Genomic DNA, 9,797 nt, shown 5'->3' on the forward strand with positions numbered 1-9,797 from the left:
TAAACATATTCTTGGTTTTGACACAGGACATGCAGTTTGTTTTTTTCTTAAATACATTTTCATTGATGTCAGAGAGGAAGGGAGAGGAAGAGAAAGATAGAAACATCAATGCTGAGAGAGAAACATTGATCGGGTGCCTCCTGCACACCCCCTACTGGGGATCAAGCCCCAACCCCAGGCATGTGCGCTGAGGGGAAATCTTAACTGTGACCTCCTGGTTCATAAGTCGATGCTCAACCACTGAGTGACACCAGCTTGGGGGGCGGGGGAGAGATGCAGCTCTTAATAAAGCTGCTCAAATTCTCCAAGTGCTTTCCTGGCCAGGTTGCTGGCCAGGTTGCTGAGGTGGTTAGAGCGCCCTCTCGCACCACCAAGGTTGCAGGTTCAATCCCCAGTCAGGGCACACAAGAATCAATGAATGTGTAAATAAGTGATTGACACTGATCTTAAGCTTTCCCTGAAATAGGCCTCTTTATCTCTCTCTCCGACCTTTGCAGATGCTGGCCTTACTTCTCTCAGGAACAGGCACCCAGCCCCAATACCTCTTTCCCATCTACACTTGCCTGGCTGACTCCTGCTCCCCCTTCATCATCAAGCCTCCCCTAGTCCTGTGACCTAAAGCTTCTTCAGATTTCCTTTCAACTAGCCCATGTATTCTCTCTTGCTTCAGGACCTTTGGTCCCCTTCTAGATGCTCCAGTAGTCCCTGGGTTTCCCCCAGCACTTGCCAGACAGTATTTAAATTGATCATTACTATGCTGCAGCCTCTAAAAACGGCATCATTTTTCTGAGTTTTGCCTGCTTCTTGCAGTGATGACTTCCTATAGAAAATTGTAGTGATGAGACTCTACAAATAAAAAGTAAGTGGATTCTCTTCTCAAAGGAAAATCTTCAGCTGTGGAAGTTCTGAAAATACAAAGCACTGGAAGTGTCTAGAGGTAAAAAAGAAAGGAGAGAGAGAGAAAGAGAAAATTCTGAGTGGAAACTCACTTTTCTATACCTCATTTCTGTACCTGTTTTTATACTTAGTTCATTTGTGGTGTCTTTCATATGAATTGCAGTAAGACTTGCTCCAAGAGTCCTTTTTTTTTTTTTTTTTTTTTTTGCATTTATGGTCTCTTCATCTATGAGAACCATTTTTACCTTCTTCTAAGAGAATCAAAAGAATCAACAACATGCCAGATTATTTAAAAGCCCCCGGGGAGTGTGGGGGGAATACTTGAATTAGTAATGGAAAAAGCAATTTATAAACTAAGGCAATCTGAGAGTTAGAGGCGCCATCTACTGGACAGCAGCTACCGCAAGACTTGCACAAGATAGTTCTATAGGAATGGCTGCTAGGTTTGGAAAGATCTCCTTTACTCTCCCAAATTTGTCAACAAACCACAGCTCAAGGAAACCATTCTCCATCAACACCAGGGTTCTTCTCCTCAAGTCCTATCCTGAACCATTGCAGGACCCCTCAACCTCTGGAAGGCCACTGGAGAAAAAAACATTGCAGTCAAATGCATTACCAAGATATTGCAGCTCTCTTAACAAACACTTCAGTGCCTGGGAATAGTTCTTCATTATCCCAGTCCAGTTTCAGGAAGAAGACCCATTTTGTTTGGAGAATGAGGAGCTCTGCTAAGAACTGCCCAGTATTTAGTTGATGATGATCTGCAGCTGGGCAGGCCCTTAGGCGTCAGAAGCCCTATATGACATAGCTCTGAAGGAAGAATTGAAATCAATGATTTTTATTGTTTGTTTGTTTGTCTACAGTTTTATTTAATTCTTGCAAGGAAAACCCAGACTCCAGGCTGCAAGATTTACAAAGATTGATTCTGAGAGGCAGGCAATGACAGAAGTGAGTTCAGTCTGTTTCTTATCATTAGTAAGTGTGGTCCCACTGGAGAACCATCTCTGGGAAAACAGCCATGACAAGGCCTGGAGAGGTTCAAGAATAAATCCAGGATTTCTTCTATGAGTCTGCAAGACCAACCTGAAACATTTTTCTTTGCTCAATTTATTCCTTGAGCAGCATGCTATCATGTAAAAACATCCACCTTGCTATAACAGCTTCTGGGAATGTCTACTGAGCTAAAAAATGAAAAAAAAAATTTCATATTGAAGTCCAGTAGAGCAAAAACTGAAATCTAGTTTGTAGTAACCTTTATTAGGAAAGACAAAGTGAATAAATGCCAATAGACTAGGGGAAAGGGGGAATAACACTGTTTATATCCATGCTTTGTTTGCTGAGATAGCTATGGATAGTTAACAAGCAACAACCAATTACACCTTTCCTTCTCATCATTTTGAGAAGGAGCAATGCCCTACATTTTAAATTTCAAAGTAACTTTTCATTTGAAATCTCCAGAATGAAGTAAAACTGGCTTAAACCCAACCCCAACAAGGTGAAGTTAATGGATGAAGGCAAGACCTGGGGGCATAATCCAATGATCCCACATAACTGAATTGCAGCTTCGGTTCTTCATTGCCAGGATTCTCCTCATTTTCTGCTTCTTCTGGAGGGAGGCATATATTCCAATAATTTATCCGTTTCCTTAGATTTGTTTCTAACCTTTCCATGTCACCACAAAATGGAATCATCTCCATCAACAATGTCAATGACTCCAACTGTATATCGAGACTTTCCACTGGGGTAGTCAAGGACCTGAGGTCAGGGTGAGCCTGCTCACAGAAGTCACAAACCATGTAGAATGCACATTTTTAAAAAATATTTTTTATTGATTTCAGAGAGGAAGGAAGAGGGAGAGTGAGATAGAAATATCAATGATAAGAGAGAATCATTGACCACCTGCCTCCTGCAAACCCCCCACTGGAGATGGAGCCCACAGCCTGGGCATGTGCCCTTGACCAGATTCGAACCTGGGACCCTTCAGTTCGCAGGCCGACACTCTATCCACTGAGCCAAACTGGCTAGGGCTAGAATGCACATTTTAAAAGAGAGGTACCGCCTGCCAAATGCACTGTAAGAGCCTGTCCATGCAGTTGGGATCTGCTGGGTTGAAGGTTTGTTCCAGGTCTGTCTGTTCAGCTACCAACTCTACAAGTTGCTGTATTCCATTCACTGTCTATAAGCTTTTTAACCCAGATAGTATCTTCATGAACAGGGCAAATTCTTCCTGAGTCACATCTTCTAGGACCTTTTTGGGTTCCGTTAGTATAAGTTCCTTTACTTCCTTTGTTAAGACTCCATCTGGTAAAGTCTTAATTTTGTAGAAAGGATTATGATTGCTCATACTCTAAGAATGTCCTCTCCTTGAAGAATTTGGCTGAATAAGCCACCTAAAGTTCCTTTTACATCCATCTTAAATAAAGTTAACAAGGCATTGTTCACTAAGTTAAATTCTGCAGTCATCTGCAAAAGTTGTATTAGAATATTTGCCACTGGGGGAAGATTTTCTCTAGTGGCAAATTGAGGAAGTTCTTAACTGCTTGCCAGCAAATTGATACATCTTCATTCTCACAAAGGACTGTGCATTGATAGCAGAAGCAGCCAACTCTAGAAAATGCTTAAAGAAGTTTGATATGAACTGAGCTACTAATCTTTTTTCCTTGGCACCACCTTTCACACCATCCAATATCACTTGGTAGGTGTCTTTCCCCGCCCCCCAATCCTCACCCAAGGACATGCTTACTGATAGAGAGAGATCAATTGGTTGCCTCCGGTACATGCCCAGATGGGGGATCGAACCTGAAATCTATGTGCCCTGACCTGGAATCAACCTGCAACCTTTTGGTGTATGGGGTGATGCTCTAGCCAACTGAGCCGCCTGGCCCATGTGCTCTGTGCCATTGGCTAGGATGCCATAATCCTGGTAAACCTCCTCCACGGTCAGAATGGTCAACAACAGGTCCTTGTCATTGCAGTCCTCACCAGTGCCATCACTGCCTCTGACGAGCCCATGAGCTGCACTATTAAGCTTTCAGCTGCAGCCAGTCACTTTACCAGGCAATTCTTAATTGTTCTGATGTATTGAATGATGATAAAAATGTTGCAGTTTTGAAAACATGAACAAGCTTCAAATGAAAGGAAAAGAAGAGAGTACACAGAGTGTTTAGAGGAGAAGTAATATTATCTCTATTCTCAGAAGTCATGGGAAAAAAATACACATACCTACTTTAAGAATCCACAAAAAATAAAAAATTATTAAGCTAATAAATTCAGAAAAGTTGCAGGATATAAAATCAACACAACATCAGTTGTAATCCGATACATTAGCAATGAACAATCCAAATATAAAATTAAGAAAACAATTCCATTTAAAATAGCATCAAAAAGAATAAAATATTTAGGAATAAGTTTAACAAAGGAGGTATAACACATACACTGGAAATGACAATGCTAGAGGAAAATGGGACTACATCAAACTTAAAAACATTTGTGTATCAAAGGGCATAATCAACAGAACAAAAAGAATGATGGGAGAAAATATTTGCAAATCATATTTCTGTAAGGGTTAACATTCAGAACATGTAAAGAACATGGATGAAATTCAACAACAACAAAATCAAATAACTCTACTAAAAAATGCACGAAGACTTGAATAGACATTTCTCTAAGATATACAAATGGCCTAGAAGTAAATGAAAAGATACTCAATGTCACTAATCACCAGAGAAATGCAAATCGAAACTATGATGAGATATTGCCTCACACCCATTAGGATGGCTACTAAAAAATAAAACAGAAAATAATATGTTGGCAAGGATGTAGAGAAATTGGAACCCTTGTGCAGTTAGGATTGTAAAATGATGCAGCTGCTATAGAAAACAGTGTGGAAGTTTCCTCAAAAAATTACCAGTAGAACTATCATATGATTCAGCAATTCCATTTCTGGATATATACCCAAAATAATTTAAAGTGGGATATTTAAGAGGTATTTGCACAGGCCTGGCCGGCGTGGCTCAAATGTTGGGCGTCAACCTATGAACCAGGAGGTCACGGTTTGATTCCGGGTCAGGCCACATGCCCAGGTTGCGGGCTCGATCACCAGTTGGGGTGTGTAGGAGGCAGCTGATCAGTGATTCTCTCTCATCATTGATGTTTCTCTCTCTCTCTCTAAGATGAATAAAAATATATATATATTTTTAAATTTTTATTGATTTCAGAGAGGAAGGGAGAGGGAGAGAGAGTTAGAAACATCTATGAGCGAGAGAGAAACATCGATCAGCTGCCTCCTGCACACCCCTGACTGGGGATGTGCCCGCAATCAAGGTACATGCCCTTGACCGGAATCGAACCTGGGACCCTTCAGTCCGCAGGCTGACGCTCTATCCACTGAGCCAAACCGGTCGGGGCATAAAAATATTTTTTTAAAAAAGAGGTATTTGCACACCCATGTTCACAGCAGCACTATTCACAATAACCAAGAGGTGGAAACAACCTGTGTCCACAAATGGATCAAGGGATAAACAAGATGTGGTATACACACACAATGGAATATTATGCAGCCTTAATAAATAAGGAATCCTGTAACGTTACAACATGGATGTACCTTGAGGACATGATGCTAAGTGAAATAAGCCAATCACAAAAAAGTAAAGTGTATGATTTCACTTATATGAGGTATCCAAAGTAGTCAAATTCATAGAAACAGAAAGTAGAATGGTGGTTACCAGGGCCTAGGGGTAGGAGACGAAAGGGGAGTTGCAGAGTTTCAGTCATGCAAGAGGAGAAAATTCTGGCGATGTTTCACAACAATGTGAACATACTCAACATTACTGAACTGTACACTTAAAAATGGCTAGTATGATAAAATTTTTTACAATAAAAAGTTAAATTTAAAACATCTCATCACTGGTGTGGCTCAATTGGTTGGTGGTCATCCTGTGCACCAAAAGATTGCCGGTTCATTTCCTGATTAGGGCACATGCCCAGGTTGTGGGCTTGATCCCTGGTAGGGAGCATGCAGGAGGCAGCCAATCGATCTCACATCGATGTTTTCCTTTTCTCTCTTTCTAAAAATCAATACGGATATTTTTAAAGCATATTAATTTAATTTATTTTTAAATCCTCACCCAAGGATATTTCTTCCATTGCTTTTAAGAGAGTAAGGAGGGAGGGAGAGAAGGGGGAGAGAGACAGAAAAACATCGATGTGAGACACATCAGTTGGTTGCTTCCCACACACACCCCAAGCCAGGGCCCGGGATGGAACCTGCAATCGAGGTACGTGCCCTTGACTGGAATTGAACCCATGACATTTTGGTGCACAGGCCGACACTCTAACCACTTAGCCACACTGGACAAGACCAAACCATATTTCTGATAAGGTGTTAATATTTAAAAAATATAAGGAAGTCAACTCCATAGCAAAACAAACAAAACACCCAAATAAGCCAATTTAAAAATGGGCAAAGGATTTAAATAGATGTTTCTCTACATAATACATACAAATGACTAGGTTCAGAGAACTTTCAGGGTGGTGAACAAGAAGGCATCCACACACATAGGGGGTGGCATACCCTGAGCAATATGGGGTCAGAAGCACCTGTGCTTAAGACCCTTCCAGGCCTTATCCTATATATCTCTTCACCTGGCCATCAATTTGTATCCTTTAATATCCTTTTTAATAAATCAGTAATCTAGCAAATAAACTATTTTCCTGAGTTCTGTGAGCCATTCTAGTAAATGATTGAACCTGAGGAGAGGGTTGTGAGAATCTCTAATTTATGGTTGGTCAGAAGCACAGGTGATAAGCTGAACTTGAGACTGGCAATGTAGGAATGACCCTCTCTCCAGGTAGATAGTGTCAGTATTGAGTTAAAACTATAGGACACCTACCTGTCTCAGAGAATTGTTCGGCATGGGGTTAAAGTATAGAGTATTCTATGAGTGAGTAGTGAGTAAAGGAAAATAAGATTTTCATTTCAGGTATCTAACACAGTCAAACACATAGAAGCAGGGAGTAGAATATGATATCAGGGGTTGGGAGCAGGGGGAAGTGGGGAATTGCTATTCAGTAGGTATAAACTTTCAGTTATGTAAGATGATTAAATTCTAGAGATCTGCTGTTCAACATTTGTATTTGTAGTTAACAATACTGTTCTGTACACATAAAAGGGTATATCTCATGTGAAGTGTTATCACAAAAAAAGTAAAAAGGAAATTAAAACTTTTGTGAATGAAAGGACACTATCAATAAAATGTACAGACAACCTATAAAGTGGAAGAAAATATTTGCAAATCATATATCTGATAATGGTCTCATATCCAAAATATATAAAGAACACATAACTTAACAACAAAAGGGAAAACAACCCAATTAAAAAATGGGCAGCCCTAGCTGGTTGGCTGTGGATAGAGCATCAGCCTGTGGAATGAAAGGTCCTGGGCTCGATTCTGGTCAAGGGCACATGCCGGGATTGCAGGCTTGATCCCCAATAGGGGGAATGCAGGAGGCAGCGGTCAATGATTCACTCTCATCATTGATGTTTTTCTCTCTCTCTCTCCCCTTCCCTTCCTCTCTGAAATCAATAAAAAATATGTATATTTTTTAAAATGGGCAAAAGAGAGCCCTGGCCAATGTGGCTCAGTTGATTAAGCATCATCCCATATACCAAGAGGTCACTGGTTCAATCCCTGATCAGGGCACATGTCCAGGTTTTAGGCTCAATCCCTGGAAGGGATGTGCAGGAGGCAGTCAATTGATGTTTCTCACATTGACCTTTCTTCCTCTCTCTCTAAAATCAATAAAAACATTTTTTTAAATGGGCAAAAGACCTGAATAGACATTTCTCCAAATCCTATCTAATAAAAGAGTAATATGCAAATTGACCATCTCTGCTACACCCACAAGCCACACCCACCAGCCAAACAGGAGTATGCAAATTAACCCAATCAAGATGGCTGTGGCCAGAGCGAGCAGGAGGCTTGGGTTTCCCGGCAATGGAGGAAGCCAAACTTCCCCGCACACTCTGGCAGGCCCTGGACTCTACTCAAGGCTACAAAGCTTCAATTATAGAAGATAAATAAATCCCAACAAAAATGGCTGTGGCCATGGAGCGAACAGGAGGCTTGGGTTTCCCCGGCGATGGAGGAAGCCAAGGCCTCCTGTGAAGGCTACAAAGTTTCAATTATAGAAGATATATAAATCCCAGATACCAGGGCCTCTGCTTGGGTCACCAGGGGGCATGGCCGGCCTGCAAACCACCACAGGCCCCTTGCCCAGGCCACCCCACACCCCAAGGGAACCCCCACCCTGATCTGGGACACCCTTCAGGGCAAACCAGCTGGCCCCCACCCGTGCACCAGGCCTCTATCCTCCTATCTAATAAAAGAGTAATATGCAAATTGACCATCACTCTAACACACAAGATGGCTGCCCCCATGTGGACACAAGATGGCCAGTAGGGGAGGGCAGTTGTGGGCGATCAGGCCAGCAGGGGAGGGCAATTGGGAGGGACCAGGCCTGCAAGGGAGGGCAGTTGGGGGCGATCAAGCCTGCAGGGGAGGGTAGTTAGGGGTGACCAGGCTGGCAGAGGAGGGAAGTTGGAGGCGACTGGGCCTGCAAGGAAGGGCATTTGTGGGGGACCCAGGCCTGCAGGGGAGAGCAGTTGGGGGGTGGGGGGAACCAGGCCTGCAGGGGAGGGCAGTTAGGGGCAATCAGGCTGGCAGGGGAGTGGTTAGGGGGTGATCAGGCTGATAGGCAGAAGCGGTTAGGGGCAATCAGGAAGGCTGGCAGGTGAGCAGTTGGGAGCCAGCAGTCCTGGATTGTGAGAGGGATGTCTGACTGCCCGTTTAGGCCCGATCCCGGTAGGACATTCCTCGAGGGGTCCCAGATTGGAGAGGGTGCAGGCTGGGCTGAGGGACACCCCCTCCCCCCCCTGTGCACAAATTTCGTGCACTGGGCCTCTAGTAAGATATATAAATGGCCAACAAGTACATGCAAAGATGCTAAACAGTATTAATCAATAGAGAAATGCAAATCAAACAACAAGATTAAGACTTCACTAAGCTAACTATAATCAGAACAGAAAATGAGTATTGGTGAGGATGTGGAGAAATTAGAAACCTAGTGTGTTGTCGATGGGAACATAAAATGGCTCAGCCAATGTGGAAAACAGTTTCATGACTCCTCAAAAAGTTAAACATAGAATTACCATATATTCAGCAATTCTACTCCTTTGTACATACTAAAGAACAAACTAAAAATACAAATTCGAACAAAAATTTGTACACAAATGTTCATAGCAGCACTATTCACAACAGCCAAAAGGTGGAAATAACCTAAATGTCCATTAACTGATGACATGTAGTGTACTCATACAATGGAATATTATTCAGCTATAAAAAGGATTGAGGTACAGATGCATACTATAAATTGGATGAACCTTGAAAAAATTATGCTAAGCAAAAGACATACACAAAAGATCTTTTATTGTATGATTCCATTTATTGTTTTATAATTTAAAAAATGTTTTTATTAATTTCAGAGAGGAAGGGAAAGGGAGAAAACATCAATGATGAGGGTAATGGTTGCGAACACTATGAATGTGCTAAATGCCACTAAATAGTATACCTTATTATGGTTAATTGTATGTTATGTGAAAAAAAGGCCCTGGCCTGGTAGCTCAGTTGGTGTCTCGATACACCAAGGTTGCAGGTTCAATCCCATCAGGGCACATACAAGAATCAACTACTGAATACATAAACAAGAGAAACAACAAATTGATGGTTCTCTCTCTCTCCCCCTTCTTAGCTCTCTTAAAAAAGGGAAGCCCTAGCTGGTTTGGCTCAGTGGATAGAGCGTTAGCCTGCAGCCTGAAGGGTCCCAGGTTTGATTCTGGTCAA

At 42.1% G+C, this 9,797-nt stretch overlaps 1 pseudogene across 1 annotated transcript; it reads right to left on the minus strand.

Annotated features, from left to right (window-relative positions):
* Positions 1-2,372: 2,372 nt before the first annotated feature.
* Positions 2,373-3,634, minus strand: LOC308235959 (apoptosis inhibitor 5-like; annotated as a pseudogene). The gene is made up of 2 exons: positions 2,897-3,634; positions 2,373-2,693 (listed from the first exon to the last, which is right to left on the minus strand). The product of its transcript is annotated as an apoptosis inhibitor 5-like (transcript).
* Between the last annotated feature and the right edge of the window lie 6,163 nt (positions 3,635-9,797).

This window comes from Plecotus auritus (genome assembly GCF_963455305.1).
Source record: "Plecotus auritus genome assembly, chromosome: 1".
NCBI lineage: Eukaryota > Metazoa > Chordata > Mammalia > Chiroptera > Vespertilionidae > Plecotus > Plecotus auritus.